An 18,018-nucleotide genomic window follows, 5' to 3' on the forward strand; every position below is an offset into this window, starting at 1 on the left:
CTCGTCCGATTCTAGGCCCGATAGGGCCACAAATGGCTGACACCAAGAAGAGCATGTGTAGCTGCCCCGAGTAGTTGTTATTCATATTCATTGCTCTTTCACAGTGTGTGGAAAATAAACAATGACGATCATTTAGGTGCGTTTCTCGTAGTGGTGAAATATAGTTGACAAAAGTATTTAAACAAGACAGTTAAAACACAGTATAATTGGCCTCGTCGTTTTTCTTTGAAATTGCAGTTTGAAAGTTTTCTATTGAAGCACAGGTACCGTCGAGTTTTAACGATGGTTTCGTTTTTTTTGTTACAACCATTCAAAATGTATTATCTACCCCTTCTTTTTTGTTGCTAAAACGAAGGGAAAAGTAAACGACATCATCTTTTTAGCACCTATTTTTTGCAGTTAGCAAACGGGGTATATCGAGAATATGTGAGTTTAGTCATCTATTTCTCCAGCTAGAAAACTTGACTGCTGCTGCCTCCCGGGCTTCGTCGCTCCGACGCTGACTGCGGCTGCGCAGAGTTTTATTAATTTATAAATTTATTTCTATTTTATCGCTATTATATTCAACGTTATACTACAAGCACCAGTGTTATTGGCGTTTTATATTTCACCTCGGCTTTGCTTCGCTTGTGTTCAGGAGGAGGATTGTTCAAACGATGGTGGAGCAAACGAGATATCTTCTACCGAGAGTGATATTTATATGCGTATCAACTAGGATACCGGCGCAGGCAGACCGAAGAAGGCCACCGTCCCATCACACGAGGGACGATGGTGATGACGACGGCGACGAGGCGGATTCGGAAGGATGTTTACTCGGACTATATCGCATGAGCAATGAACATGAATGAAATGAATTGCAAATGAGTGAATAAGTTCACATGGATAGACACCACATCATATATGTTTCGCTCTCGAAAAAAGCATTCTCTGCTGCTGGTTCGATGCGAGTGCGATGAATGTTGCAGCGCTAGGATCGGATACTTTTACGGCTGTGTGACACATGTGTTTAATTAGATCTGCGAATGAATCAGGGTATGGATTGAGCATTCGACACGTATTTGAACAATATTTCTAGTGTTTCTAGTTCCTAGAAAGGTTGTGTTCACGTAGATCTGAACAATCCACTTTGTGAGTCATTTTACATAGAAATAAACAAAGAAAGGAGACTTTAAGTTCGTTAGAGATATATATTCACGTTTCGCGATGAATTATTTATCACGTTGGAATAATAAACAAATAAATATTTGCTACCTTGTTTTTTTGGGCGAAACAACTTGTTAAAAGTTCTAAATACAGCTCATAGTATAGCAACGAAAACTCATGAAATGGTAAACATTTCAGTGAATAATTTGAACCTCTAAGGGAAATGGGGGTAAGACGGACATGTTAAGAAAAACTTCAATCATATCTTTGGAAACTCATGTGAGAAGTTTTTGCTTTTGAAGCAGTTTCTTACAGTTTAATATACTGGTTTTCGAAATAATTGGTCAACTGTTTTATAAAAATGTGTTTATTCATGTTTTTTACTGAAATTAAAACAAGTCGAAAAGTAGAACATTTTCATCGATGCGGGTATAATGGACATGTAGTGGGGGGAATATGGACAGGTTAATAATATACGAAGAGTACAAGTTTATCGCTCGCGAGAGGAATAATTTCGCTCTCTCACAATGTTTGTGTGTCCAGTAACTGAAATAGAACAAACAGAGAAAGCAATATAAAAAAGAGTTGAATATTCTTCTCTTCACTTAGAGATGTCTAAATTTTTCGTTTATTCGATTATCGATTAATCGTGGGGCCATTTTTAAATATTCGATTCATTCGAATAAGTGTCATTCAGTATTCGATTAATCGAGTGAATATTTATTTCTTGTAATAAAAATGAACAGACATTTATAATACAAAAGATTATGATGTCACAATTCTAAAATAAACATGGTGCAGAATAATGGTTTTTGAATGAAATGGTATTTCAGTATATTCAGCATATTCGATGAATTTTGACAAAACACCATAACGGTTAAACAAATTTTACACTGTATTTTTTGAAAAAATGGTTCCCTTTTTCATTAATCGCGATTACTGTGATAATTATTCGATGTATTCATATTTTGATTTTTCATTATTCGATATACAATTACTCGATTAAAATTGCAGATATTCGATTATTTGATTTCATCGAACGATTAACGGACGTCTCTACCTTCACTTTCCATCATGCATTGGATGTGATTATAGATGTGACTTTTTTTTTCTTTGTTTATTAAAGAGATTTTCAGCCGAAGGCTGGTTCAGCTCTGAGATGGATGTGACTGTCCATTTCAACCCCACCAGTTCAATTATTTCAATAATTGAAATTTACCACTTACGAATGAACTTACTTTTCCTCATACCTAATATCGCTTCCCTGTCAACTCACAAACCGAAACAAAACCATCAGCGAATTAAATTTTGCAATTAAACCACTCAAAATGCTTAATATCGAAGCCGCGAAAATGACCACTTATGATCAGTATTCAATGTCATAGGATGGTTTAAATATTATAGAATAGCATGTAGAAGGATTTCCCATCAACAGAAATTTGAAATTCATAATGCAACTATACAAATCAACCACCTGTCCATCATACCCCCACTGTCCGTCTTATCCGCGGTTCCCCTAATCGTTCTGTGTAAGGATTTAAATAATCCTTTATTTTGAAATTTGTCTCGTCACGACAATTTGTCGCTTACAGTGACCGGCAGGGCCCGAAATCGTCGGAGGTGAAAAATGAAGACCGACTCTACTCTCCGTAGCTTCGCTTCGACTAGAACTGCTTCGGCAGTCACCCACAACAAAAAGTGACTTGACTAGCGTTGACTAGCGAGGATGACTGGTGAACTAGTCCAGTCAGTGGCTATTTTAACTGACTCGACTGATGAATACAAATCTGCCTTTTAATTCAACTGACTTCAATCCACACTTCCATTTCCCTTTGACACTAATTTTATACCCGCGTATGCAATCTTATTTTACGTCCATATAAAGAGGAACGAAAACATGATTTCTGATGCTAAAAAGAAGTTACCCAATCAATGGACGGTTTATTTTCTACCCATCGTGTGTTCAAACCAACGAACTTAGACATTTATCAAGTATGCTATGAAGGTCCTCGCGTTAGTATTAGTAAATAGCAAGCAAAATACCGCACACACACCGCACGCTATTTTATACGTGTGAGTAATTTTCGTGTACGAAACCACGTTGAACTCGAACATCGATGCATGCACACGTACATGGGAGAGAGAAAGAGAGGAACGAATTCGTTTTGGGGGAAGTCACTTCATAATGCAATGAGGACAATTTGACTGGGAAGAATGAAATGATATAGTCGAGTCGGTAGAGGGAGATAGCGACTAAACGCCCGACTGACTGTTTAGTCCCTTTTGGCGGAGAAACTGCGTGAAAAAGCAAAAAGTCATTACTAACTGACTACGGATATAGTCAGTCAGATAGTCAGCTGACTATACTCAGTTAACTATGCCCATGCAGAGCCCTGGGTACTACATCGCTGTCCGGAAACATATGCGGAGAGATCTTAGCACCAGAGCTTCCAGAGCACCATTTTTATAATTATGTTTGTGGGAAGATGAAAAATGAAACTTGCATCGATTTGAGACTCTGACTCTAGACGGGACACAAACTTCGACGAAAGCTCCGTTAACTGATTGATGATCAATGTATATAAAACATACAGGTACACTACATTTAAATAATAATTAAAAATTCTAATCCATCTGATTTTTTCCTAGTTTTGTATGAAAATTCCCGGATATTTCCCGGTTTTTCGTGGTGAAAAAAAAATCCTGGCTATTTCCTGGTTGAGTTGCCACCCTGCCTGGGGAAATACGACGCTATTTCTAATTCTGGACGTATGCCCTGGATCACTATCTTTAACTAGTTGAAATTTATCGACTGGTCTCTTGGGAGAAGCTCATAATACAGAATTCCTTTCCAAGTCACAAGAAATCCAAGATATATACATGATCACTCGGTTCTACGCTGGAGGGACAGTGGCCAACAACAAAAAAAAACCGGGACAGTTCGACCGCTGGGAACATGAGGTTCTTTACCGACGAGTTGGGTCTTAACTACGATATGGTTAGACATGCCAGTAAAGATAAGCTTGAGCCCAATCTATTGGGATGGGCGGTTATATCGACCGGTGACATATCTAACCCATACGTAAAGACGAGTAGGGGTATGGCGGTCAATATGGAAATCTACACGAAGAACTGCTTGCCAAAAATTGTTGCTTTTGTAAAAAAAACTTAGAGAACTTAAAGAACTTTGCCATCTCTTCAATATCTCCGACACGACTACGAGTATATCGATAATTTTTTTATATGTTATGTAAAATTAAATTATCTTTCATTTATAAGTATCAAAACAAGTAGTTATTGCAGACAATTGCACTGAAAACCACATAAAAAGTACGTATTTTACGTGAAAGTTTTTGCACTACATCAAAAGACCTTTAATTTGCGGGGTAAATTGCAAAAACTCCTAGTTTCGAAAAATCACGATTTTCTGGACCAATCTAACATGATAATGACTAAATAAAAAAACCGATCTGATTGTTTTCGATAAGCAAGGATCCAATATTGTGATAATAAATCGACAGATTGCGTCAGCCAGTCGTTTCAGTAAGGGTTCACAGTTTATGAGCTGAAGCAGACTCCTCTAGAATGCAATATGACTGATCTCAGTACAAGCTGGAACCATGTGGAAGCAAATGATTGTTTAAAACCAGGGAGCAGGTAGTAGTTTTGACACTCCTGGAAGCTCGGGATATCAGCGAGCATACGCACGGTCATTTTCATTTTCCTCTCCGAGGATCCTGGATATTGATTTTTTTTCAGACAGCTACTGTAGTTTGTTTGTCGGTTTTCGTCTGACTTACTCACTTACAAGTTTATTTACATTCTTCGTTCTGTCAGGGCTGTACAAAGGATTGTGTCACATTTAACCGAAAGACATTCACCCGAATTCCACTTACCCGAATGTAACAAATACCCGAATGTAACACCTACCCGTATTGACACTTACCCGAATGCAACAATTACCCGAATCTAACAGTTACCCGAATGTAACATTTATCCGAATGCGACAGTCACCCGAATGTAACAATTACCAGAATGTAACATCTACCCAAATGCGAAACTTACTCAAAAAAAGATATACTCGAGTATTTGTATATTTAATTCTGATTTCTGATGAGTGATCATATTTGTCTTGTACGTTCATTTCCATACAAAAACGTAAACGAATGCCGTCCGACGCTCACTAACGCTTAGTCGGACCTAACTAAAAAGATCGTCTCCTATGTTCCAAACAAACCGGGCAATCGGTGGAACACAGGTTTGCTTACGAGAGGCCGCCGCTTCGGCGGCGGCCGACTCGGATTGCGTCACCTTGGCGGCATGGTGCCGCCTCGGTTCGTTATCCTCATGTCGGTCGTTGTGTTGCGCCAGACCAGTGACTAGTGAGTAAAGTAGTACCCGGAGTTTTGATACCATTCTTAGGATTTAAAAATAATAATTCCAAATAAAATAAAAGTATTAATGTATTGATTATTTATTTTAAATAGATCTTTTAGCATATTCTTGAACTCAACTTAGGGATTTTGTCAATTATATCAATTGAAGAAACAATTTAATAATTACTCTCTGTATGGTTTATCCTAAAACATAGGTCAACGCATAAACCTACATCACATTCTTTGCATTCGTATCTGCTTTCTTGACGAATGTTATGTTTGCTACATACTATTGTGAAGAAGTGAAAGAATGGTGAGAGCGTATATATACGCCGTTCGTAGTGAAAAGGTTAAAATGTTACCTGCTTAATTGTCGATGTATTTTATAACCCATGCTCATTTTTTAATGATCTCAGGGCCTTAAATATCAATACGGAAAGGAAAGAAGACGGCATGTTTATTGTACCTACCCTAATTTTTAAAAATGACACCGTGAGCCTTCAAAATCATTTCCAAATTTCCTCATCACAATTTTTCATTTCACTTCGTATTTTTGTTACTTTTTCATGTTGTTTTGATTTAATCTTATTTATCAACAGGAGATTCGACGAAACTAATAATCTGATTTGTCGGAATCTTTCCTTCTCATTCGGATAAACATTCCATTCGGGCAAATGTTGCATTCGGGTATTTGTTACATTCGGGCATTTGTTACATTCGGGTATTTGTTGCATTCGGGTGAGTGTCCACTAGAATATTTGTCGTATTCGGGTATATGTTGCATTCGGGTATTTGTTACATTCGGGTGAATGTTATTCGGGTATGTGTTACATTCGGGTAAATTTGTTCCGGGTAAACGTGTTTCGGGTGAATGGAATACAACAGTACAAAGTCACTCTCATTGACAAATCATCATCACTCAATAACAAACCTACTGAATTTCGTGGTGCACCTTATTCACGCCGGCTCAATATATTGCTGCTCTCTCACGTGCACGCTGCTTTCGCTACAAGTTCGTTCATTCGTAACATTGAAGCTATGTTTTTAATCGTCATTTTCAACCGAAACATTCATATGAATTCAATTGAATGTTCCGTTCTTCGAAAATCACTGGAACAAATGGATGGAGTTGCGAGTGTCTTTTCGCATGCGAAAAGAAACTCTTCGACAATGATAATAAATATAGTCCATTCAGTTTCAGCAGTTTCAATTGTCAATGAAAGCTTGGGCTATCCAAATTAAAAGCGGGGGGTCTCCGTAGCCACATTGGTTGCGCGTTCGCTTAGTAAGCGATCGATCGTGAGTTCAAAACTCAGGGCCCTCATTGACCATCTTTGTGTTGTTACAGAATAGCTACGTCCACGCAACAATCATCAGCGATGGAGATCGATCCACGGTCGAAATAAGATCGATTCATCCATACAACTGCTCTGCTCTGCAAGACACATCGGGCTGCTGTTCTATAAATAACTCAACAATGATCAATCAACTGTCTCCGCTGTCCGGTGGTTCAACTGGATAATGGAAGAACAGAAAGAGTACTCTTACGCCTAAATGGCTACTGTGTGAATGTACCATATGTAATGGTATAGAAGGAATACTGGCGAAAGACAACTGAGTAATGTGCTAATTATAGATATAATAACCATGTGACATGTACACGATTAAAATTCGGCTCTGTTACATCTAAAATGCTAATGAGCCTTAAATAAATAAATGGGATAAAAAAAATTAAAAGCGGACGATAGCAGAAATGAACGAAACAGAAGAATCGATGTTTCAATATGCGTGGAGAATATACCGATTTCACTTCATCTCGATCGTCCCAAAAAAAATCAATCGAAAATGATTATGGCCGAAATGTTTTTTTTTTTTTTTTTTTTCTGTATTATAGTGACTTTCAACGCTTCTGGCTGGTTCGTCACTTTTACCTTCCATTTTGGAAGAATGTCGGGAGTAAGAATTGAACTCGTGATCTTGAGCGTGAGAAGTATGGATGTTACCTCCACGCCAGATCGGCTCCCTCTCTGGCCGAAATGTTTCTGAATTTGTTTATTTCGTAAATGCAAACGTCTTGGTCCTGACAGTCCTTCTGCAGTTTCCATTGTGTCGCACATTGACAGTATCGTTAACTATTATTCATAGGACCAATATTTTCATTCGTGAACATGTTCACTAGTCATTAAGATTCGGTTAGAAAAAATTTGAACTGATGCTTCGTTGAACGATGTATAAGATTAGTATAGTTCTTTGGTGTGGTGGTTGAGAGCAGAGATACGACCGCAAAGGGCTAAAAAAACGGCCATACGCTTATAGGTATTTCACCCACTGTGATTATGGGTCGAACAAGTACGTTCAGCTCGAATCTATAGCGGGGAACAAGGTGGCACTGAAAGCATGGAGGAGAGATTCAATGTTATTTATATCCTCCCCGAATGGTTCATCCGAACTAATTATCCTTTTCGTAATATTTGTTCAAAATGGTTCGGACGTGTTAATTAGCATAGACCACCAATTTGATTCAATTTGATATTGGATTGATTTTCGAGCAACAAAGTAAATGTTACATCAAAATGAACTCAACGCGTATCCATGAAATAGAAGAAATATGATTCCGTATCAATCTCGTCATTGCAGCACAACACAACAACTGTACGCGAAATTGTTGAAATGAAACGCACAAATGTGTGCGTGTGTGTTGGTTAATGACTTGGGAGATTAACTTATCTTTGAATAATAATTCCAACAAATAACAATATATGCAGCATATGTTCATGTCACATATTTTAGTCACATCGTCACAGAAGGCAGGAGAAAGTGTGTGGTGGCGGGGGAGACGCATTCTCATTCTTATGTGCAGCTTATTTGGGATATATTTGTTTTTCTTCTCTTGCATGCCTTTCCATAATAATGGAAAACATGCTGGATATATGTACACACATTTGAGACAATATACTCATATGGAAGTTTACGATAAGATGTTTTTGTGTTCTCTCTGACAGTCGTCTCTCTCGTCGCACGTTTAGTAGCGCGCTTGTAAAATATCCATATTTTACACACAGAGCCCATAATACATCATGTAATGCTACTGCTGACTTACTGTTCGACCGGAGAGGGGCGGCGGCGGTTAGTGGTACTATGGTATGCTACTCACAACATTCAGCTGCGCACAGATAGTTCAAATTATACATATTGATATTTGTTACGAATGAAATAAAATCAATATTTACCATACGACCGAAATCCATTATTACTCGTGGGTATATGGCCCAGTTTAAGTATTCACTTTTAACAATCATTAACGCGCTTCTCACAGCTGATTTGGATTTGGATGATTTTGTTTCAATTTCTTTTTCTTTGTGTGTTTCCTATTTTCTCGCCCCACTAAATGACATTGCTAGTTTCAGTAGAAGTTATTTGTTGATTTGTTTCAGTTGCACACATTCTCGGTATCAGTTATTCGTCGAACAAGAATAGATTGCTTTCTCGTATACGACGATTCAGTTCAAATTAAATTAGACTACTCTGAGTGCATTCAGCGAAGCATAGAATGAACGAACATGTAACTGCATAATTTTTTTTATTCTGTAAGCTCAACAACCAATTCTGTTCATGGAGAATCATCGCAGCATTCGGATGTTGAGGCTGTTCCGCGCAGACGCCAACCTTTTACCGGTCGACAATATTCGAAAGTGGCGCTATTTGAGATTGCCTCGCGCGGTTGACGGGCGGCTAATAAGTTCGCGGGACCACGTTGGGCGGCTGCTAATTGTTGTGATACAACACGCTGATGCTGCTGCTGCTGCTGCTGCTGCAATCACATCACACACCACCACACCACCACAACTGTTGCGCCTACAACGACAAACGACGGAACACGCCGGCGGCCAACAACAACCACACACAACCATAGAATGAATGTATCGAAAAACGCGTCCGGATTGAACACGGGCATGAATGAAACTAATCACAATCATCGAGAGAACACGACGACGACAGGAGGAGACACACCAACGAACCGACGAAATGTGGCGCAGTGGCAGCAAAAGTAACAGAACATATTATGAGTCGTTTTTCTGTTTGTATACATATATTCTGTATGCTGCTCTATACGTTTGTACTTTTTTTCTTGATTGTTTTTATTATACTGTTATTAGGAGTTGCTTTTGAGCAATACGATCGTATGGTCGGTTATGGTAATTTCGACAACTGATGTTAAACGAATCCGAAAAATGTTATAATACTGTCGAAGTGGGTATGGTTGAAACATTAAATTCCCCCACGAGGGCCGTTGTTGTTGGTTGGTTGGTTGGTTGGCGGTTACAAGCCCTGTGTCGTTTCCCGTGGAATATAAATCGGCAGCACAGCGCAGATGTTTGATTTACAAAGAACAATAAAGCGTGGTGGTTTTATGCTCGAAACATTGTGGCTATTTCTTAATGCAATTACTAATCGAATTACACCTCGTTCGACAAGCGTTCAAATAGTGATAATTACTCAGGTCAACCTGATTATGCATTGAGTTTTGCATTCTTGAGTTTCATTTCAATGTTTTGAAACATGAGCTCTAATACAAAAGGATGTCGATTTATAACGGTAGGTAGGATTTATAACGGTAGGTTTTTTAAATTTTAACTCGAAATCTAAACACAACATCTGAATCTGGCATCAATATCTGTGATATATGTTTTGAATACAAATAAAATCTTGATTGTGGAATCAGTCAAATCCAATCTGAGAATGGAATCTGTATTCAATTCAATATCAATATCAATTAAAATTAAAAATTCAAAACCAAAATCTGATTTATCTGTATATGACATCAGTATTCGGAACATCAGCATGGGAACTTAAGCAGAATCTGGAATCAGCATGTTCCATTTTTATTTGCATCCCGAATGGAATGAATTTAGCATTTGAATCTGAAATCTGTACCTGGAACATAAATCAGAAATCTGTGTTTTCGTCTAAGTAGAAGTCTCTATAAGCAGTGCTGCAAATAATCAAATCATTCATTTGAATTCGAATAAACAATTTCCATCAGTCGCGTTTGACAACACTTCTTTTGATTCTACATGTCGCGAGCATATGAACTGATCTGACTAATGGGCGTATTTCATTCTTGTGGTTCTCCTTTCACTATCACTCTTTCATTCGATTGAACGGCCGTTCCTTCATTCGCGCTACCAATTGACCTAGTGAACAAGACTCAATTGATCTGCTCGTAACAGTATGTGTTAAAAATGAAAATGGATGGTGGGGAACGAAAAAACAGGAACATAAAACAAGTTATAACTTCCACACGCTCGACGATTTTATTGTCATATTTTGATTTTTTTTTCATTACCAGAGAGAAACATTGAGGGTATGATGAGAGGGAGTTTGTTGTTTCTTCCACTCTCTTCGTTTTCATTCGCCTTAATACATTCATCTCAGTCAAGTGAGAAGGAATTGATTGTCGTTTAAGAATGAATCGTTTGGATCTCAATTGACCAGTAAGGTGAAGGTGGAAGGAGGCAACAAATGGTTGCCACAATGGCACTCATTTCTTTCATCTCCCACCCTCACCCATCGGCCGAAAATCAATAATTTTGCGAAACAGTGTGAAGAAAACGATCTTTTTCGCACACTCCCCATCAAGTAATATCAACCAAACTCTAATCGATTACTCACAAGATATTAAATTTTCATCTGCCGTCGCACTGTATAGTGAAAAACGTCGGAAAACTCGAGCTAGTGCTCTGAAAGTTAAAATTTCATTTTTCAATTTTCCGCAATGGTTTTGTTTATATTGGTGAAAGCATCGTTATTTTTTCGACATTGATGCCAGACTACATAATCGAAACAGCTATAAAAACCACTCAATAAAATGTTGTTCCTTAGTCATAGCGTTTCATGTCATGAAAATCAATAGAATAAAATTGTGTTGATATCAAAACAATTATTATTTTTACGTTGAATGGGTCTATAATGTAAGTTTTAGCAACTTTAACATTGGTTAAGAAAATTGTATTGCAGAACTCGGAACACTGCCACGGCTGCCTATACTTGCGAAAATAGTAAACGGAAAAGTGTTGCATTCCATCAAAATGCCTCGGCCAACGAAGAGAAGGGTTAGGGCTGTCCAACGTAAAAATGTGAAAACAATACGGTCAACGAAGGAAAATATTGAGGAATTATCAACATCGAGTGACTGTGCGGAAGAACTTGTTAATAACATAAACAAAGTAAAAAAACTTTTAAAGTTGAACGGTTTAAAATAATTAGGCAAGTAGCAGTTGGTAATTATCACATCCCTTCCTTCATTAATCAAGGGCAATGATGAGATTAAAATAAAACTACTGGTCAAGCTGGTCAACTGTGTTTCTACTAGTCAAGCCCTTTCATTTGATACCCATATTGATGGGGGTTTTGAGAAAATATGTAATCCGCTATTTTGTGTTTGCATTTTTCATAAATAACTGTGTTCTACTAGTCAATCCCTTTCATTTGATACCCATATCGATGGGGTTTTGAGAAAATATGTATTCCGCCATTTCGTGGTGGCGGCCATTTTGGATTTGCATTTTTTATAAATAACTGTGTTCTACTAGTCAATCCATTTTATTTGATACCCCTATTGATGGGGTTTTGAGAAAATATGTGATCCGCCATTTTGTCGTGGCGGCTATTTTGGATTTGCATTCCTCATATAATATAACTACTAGTCAAGCCCTTTTATTTGATACCCATATTGATGGGGTTTGGGAAAACCCCATATTGATGGAGTTTTGAGAAAATATGTAATCCGCTATTTTGTAGCGGCCGTCATCTTGGATGTTTAAAATTATGAAAAACACAATTTTATAATGACTGCAGAGATAAAGGTGTGTTCCAAATTTCAGAACAATCGGTCAACAGGAAGGGGTTCAAATTTCAATTAATGTGGTAAAGCGCTACAGACAAACATGTTACAAAAATACAAGTTACTGGTCAAGTTAAATAAAACCGTTTAATAAAAAAGAGCCCCAATTCGCAAGTGTTATAAATTTGCTCATGCTACGCTCGCGTTAATCAAAATTTTACTCCATATGCAAAAGCACCTTCTATATGTATTTATATTTGCAATTGTTCATACATTCAACTACAGTATTGAATTGTTATTTTTTCAAATGTATTCTAAGACTCGTGTCCGTGAAGCGCCACACAGTGAATTGATCTTTTACGTACGAAGATCAAAACAAACGAAACAAATTGCTCTTCTCTCACAAATTGCTCTCTTCTCAAAATTGTTCTTCGAAACAAATTGCTCTTCTCTCATTTTTACACGTGGTTTTACCAATACTACAATGGCTTCCTTCCACCTTCACCTTAAATTCAGAAAACACCTTTCTCACTTGTGAAACATAAATTTATCCAGAATCTCTCAGGAGGTAATAGACGATCATATTTGATGAAAAAAGTCATTCTACGTATATGTTCGAATTTCAACAATGACAAAGTTATAGAACTTTGTTTTTTGTTTCGAACTCTGTTGCCTTAAACTGGTTCTACATTAAAAAGTACCCTACAAAAGACGATTCGGTTACTTTCATTTGAAAGATGAGAAAATTTAGTACATGATTTAGTAGCAGAACATCTAAATTAGTGGATTTAAATAACATGGAGGTGAAAACTTAAAATTTAGTAATTTTTAATGTGGTTTAATTTTATCGTAAAAATTCATATTAAACTTGATTGTTTTTATCAAGTAAATTAAAAATCTCTAACCCCTCTACAATTTGTTCTTTAACACCCAACTTCTATCTTTCTTAGTTTCGCTGCAATATTGATATAAACTAGTGATGAAACGGATAATAGTTTGGCCGGATACCGGATATCCAGCAAGCTTCGAGGCCGGATAGCCGGATATTCGGCTCTTTATTTTTGAATACGCAACAGGGAAAAACTGCAAGTGCTCATGAAGCGAATAAAGGATTACATTTTAGGAAGCAATAAAAAACATTTTACATAAAAATAACGAATTATGGTGAAATTTTCCGTATATAATGAATATCTCTCAATAAAGTATCAAGTTTTCTGTAAGGAATATTGAATAGATTTTTTTTTTCTCTTAAGGATGAACAGAAAAAGTTACAATGATGAAATGTTCGTGGACATATTGAAATAATTTTAATACTATTCGAGAAAGAGCAAGTACTACGAGTTCAAATAAGCAAAGAACATGAATTAATTATTTTCACTCAAGATTACAAAACATGAAACTGTCTTCAGGGATGATAAGCTGAGAGAGACTTCACCACAAATCAAATTAAATGAAGCAAAAGAGACGAAACTGAATTAAACCTTACACGTGAAGCTCACGACACCTATTGGGACTATTTCAACGAAGTGGAAACGAAAATGTCAGCGACTACGCGACAGGGAAAAAAATTACATTGCTAATGAAATCGACTGTAATGCCAAAACATTTCGAATCGATCGCAATGAAAGGTTACATTCTTTCTTGAAATAAATCCTATTTGAAACACAAGAATTTTTTTTTTACAAATAGTATAAAATTGTATATAATCGAACCATTTATAATCGAGTCTGTATATCATCGAGTCTGTATATCATCGAGTCCAACCTGTACTGCCTTGAGCGATTCAGAAGCAACGATTACGATTCGGGTGATAAAGAGATTATCACTGCTGAACGATACTGACTACCATGGTCCAACATTTTCAAAGGCGAAACATGAAAATCGACTCTCCTCTCAGTCGCTTCGCATTGCATTCGCCGTCAACATGACTTGAGCTGACTAGAAACGAAATGACGAGCGTTAAGTGCGAGTATGACTGATGAACTATTCTAGCAAATGGTTATCCTAATTCACGTGACGAATGAATACAAATCTGCCTCCTCATTCAACCTGTCTTCAAACCACCACTACTACTCCACCATGACACGAATCTCGTTGCAAGCGTACACAATCTGGTTTCAACGTCCATATAAAGTGAAACGAAAACATGATTTGTGATGGTTGCAATTTTTCATTCGTAAAATATGTAGTATGTAGTATGCTTTGAATCGATCGGGTGATCGAGTTGGCAATGATCGTCTTTTGATAATAAGTAACCTTCCAAAAAAACGAGTCGGTTCCGTGGCCGGATCATGAAGTGTGCTGTCGTTTATCGAGCCGGCCTCTAGTCTCCACTTGTGCATTCAGCCGCCTATTAACTATCCTCTCAAAAACAATAGATATGCAGCTTATAAGTGTGATATGTCAGAAAACTGAAGGTCCGGTCCCATCGGAGTTCGGTTTTGAAATCGGCACGACAACTCCAGTATGGCAGCTGCTCGGAAGTGACGCCACTGTGAGAAATGCAATGAAGCAGCTCCAACAATGCGGTTTAAGCTAGGAAAGATAGTCGGTGCAACTTGGATATCCAATAGAATCGAAAGTGGAATCTTCAGTTGACTCAGATGGAAAACCTTGGCAGCACTTGCAACGCAAGGTATTAACGGATTGCCATAATTTTGTCGTTAAGTTGACAGGAAAGATCATAGCCATGTGGGGTTCCCATGATTACTTCTTCGTCGCTTTCGTTGAGGCTTGAGCTATCTGGAAGGTTTGTAGTGCATCGAGTTTTTTTTTGTTGGCTTTGTCTGTCCTAACGATATCAACGAAATTATCCATATAATTTGAAACGAAGTTGTGATTAGTTATTTAAACTGGGTCCAGTCCGTGCTGTCGCATATCCAATTTTGTAGATTCCAAGTACATATTTCCGAATCGGAATTTCAAGTCGCTTCCAGATGAATTTTCATTTAAATGCACAATTCAGATTCCAATGGTATTGTCAGATTCCAGATTCTACATTGATATTCGAGATTTAGGTTTAGATTTCAGATTCGAGGCACAGATTTTCGATTTGGATTGCATATCCAAGGTTGAAGACCTTTTATGGAGATTCTTAAAATTTATAATCCAGCATCCAATTACAGATTTCAGGTTCTGGTTTCAGAATCATATTCAAATTTAGATTCCTTATTCAGGCTTATGAAATGATAAAATTCATATTCTTACTCCTGATTCATTTTTTTTCTAATTCGAGATTTAAGCCCAAGATTCAGATTAAAATTCAAAATTCGAAATTCAGATTCTGATTCTAAGTACAGGATTCAAATACGAATTTTTATTGCAGATCTCGGGTTCAGACTCAGATTCAATACAAATACAATCCGATTTTGATTTCAGATTCAAAGCACAGATTTTCGGTTCCAATTCCATACTCAAAGCCGCTTGGATAGTTAGAAACCATAAGATTTTCTTATCAAAATATTGAATCTTCCTTACAGTCCGAGAAAGATGTATTACCTAAGTTCAATCTAATTGATTCATGAGATACAACACAATAATCGGAATTGATATATATTACATGGTAGTCGAGGTTTAAAATAGAGATGTGCCATCCGCTCATGAGCTGTTCATTTGAATCGCTTCATCATAGTGAGCGGATTCGGATCGGCTCACAATCAAAACAACGCAGCTCATCAGCTCATTACGGAGCTGGAGAGCTGATGAGCTGATGAGCTGCTTAGCTGTTGAGCTGATGAACAGCTGAGCTGCTGAGCTGTTGAGTTGAAGAGCTGCACAGCTATGGATCGCAAAAGCTGCAGAGTGTGAATTGAGAAATACGAAAGAATTTTTTGACTACCGCGCTTTATGATATGACGTCAGTTTGTTTTCGTGTGTCCTTCTTCGTTCTTTAGCTTTAGCAGAGATGCCAGATAGGAAAAAGGTTTTTGTTTTGAAGATATTCAATCGTTCGTTATTAAATTTTTCTTACATCGCCAAAACAATTAAAACACATTATTATATGCTTGTAAATAAAATTACTATATTATATTGTTATTTAAACATGACTGTGGAAACACATAAATTTATTTCCGCGTGCTGAATCAAAACAATTCAGAAAACCACCCGGCATAAATGCTGATGATTGACAATGGTCCTTTCGTTACCTTTTTCATCGCGAATAATTATTTCTCGTTGCGCCTATCATTGAATTTATTTCCTTGGATGCAAAAAAATATATCGGTAGTTTTATCAAAAAACGTTGTCTCGGTCAATATTTCTGAAGGTATTTTATTTGGCTACTACTGGTTCTATGCATCTTCGATGTTGGATTTCGGCATTCAATATTTGTTGTATATTATATTATTAGAATTCATATTAGTTTTAGTTTGTGTACAATTACAAATTAAATTCGTTTATTTTTTTGCTTTCCGTCTATTAAGAAAATGCACACTATAAAATGTCCCATGGTAGTCACGTTTCATATGCAATTGTGTGGGCAACAGTAAAATTAAACTGAGTTGAAGAGCTGTTCCAAATGAGCAGCTCACTTGTATGAGCTGAACGGCTCTGAGGCGCTCACCATGATGAGCTGATTTGCCCATCTCTAGTTTAGAAATTATAATAAGTATCGATCATGTAACCCTGTGGTACAATACAGAAGAGAGGCGCATGGTAGTCTAGTCGCATAGAAATATGAACTGAAAACATGTTAACTTTGAAAAATCATAACACAAAATAGAAAAAACCCACATCTCTGATTTTTGGATATGTTATGTAATAAAATAATAAAAAAAAACTTTTTAAGTAAAACGGTCGATTTGTGATTAAACATAATAATGTACTAAAAACTGGAAAATAATTAGGCAAGTAGCAGTTAGCAGTTATCACACCTCTCCTTGTTTTGTCTATGGCATTGATAAAACTAAAATAAAATCGTGGGACATATGATGAAGTCGCTAATTGTGCATAATGGAAATCCAACGTGCCCCACGATTTTATTTTAGTCTTATCAATGTCCTAGACTAACGAAGGAGAGGTGTGATAACTGCTAACTGCTACTTGCCTAATTATTTTCTAGCTTTTGGTACATTATTATGTTTAATTACAATTAAACCGTTTAACTTAAAAAGTTTTTTTTACTTATTTTATTTTCTAGTTTTTGGTACATTATGTGTCATTAAAATATTGATCTACAATAAAACCATTATACTGTATTCTATCAATCAAAAAATTTCATTTGATACCGATATTGAGTGGATTGCAGAAAATACATAGTGTGTTCTCCAAGTCAAGTTCGTTCGTTTGATACACATATTTCAATCAACCTTTTTTTGAGATGATATGGAATCAGCTATTTTGTAGCGGTGGCCAAGTTGGATTTTTCAAGATAAGCAGTTTTAAAATTACAGCAGAGATAAAGGTGATTTATAAATTAAGTCAGTTCCTATTGGTCAAATTTCTATCAAACAGTTCAAGCTAAATAAACCCGTTTAATAAAGTAATTTGCTATTTTGTGATTGCGGTCATCTTGGATTTGGATTTTTCATGATCTACTGTGATCTTTCATTTGATACCCATATTAATCGGGTTTTGAGAAAATATGTAGCCCATCATTTGGTAGTGGCAGCCATCTTGGATTTGCATTTTTCATAAATAACTGTATTCTAGTCAAGC

General features: G+C 36.9%; 1 protein-coding gene across 2 annotated transcripts in view; it reads right to left on the reverse strand.

Moving 5' to 3' along the window:
• Window positions 1-18,018, reverse strand: part of LOC129768986 (bromodomain-containing protein DDB_G0280777-like) — a 46,472-nt gene that overhangs the window by 9,210 nt on the left and 19,244 nt on the right. The window contains exon 1 of one of the 2 annotated variants that reach the window (XM_055770954.1): window positions 8,750-9,478. The exons of the other annotated variant lie outside the window; for it this stretch is intronic. The gene's annotated coding sequence lies outside the window, so the exon portion shown is untranslated. Of the gene's footprint in view, window positions 1-8,749; window positions 9,479-18,018 lie in introns of those variants that run through there. 2 annotated transcript variants of the gene reach the window in all.

The sequence above is a fragment of the Toxorhynchites rutilus genome, chromosome 2 (genome assembly GCF_029784135.1).
Source record: "Toxorhynchites rutilus septentrionalis strain SRP chromosome 2, ASM2978413v1, whole genome shotgun sequence".
Lineage (NCBI taxonomy): Eukaryota > Metazoa > Arthropoda > Insecta > Diptera > Culicidae > Toxorhynchites > Toxorhynchites rutilus.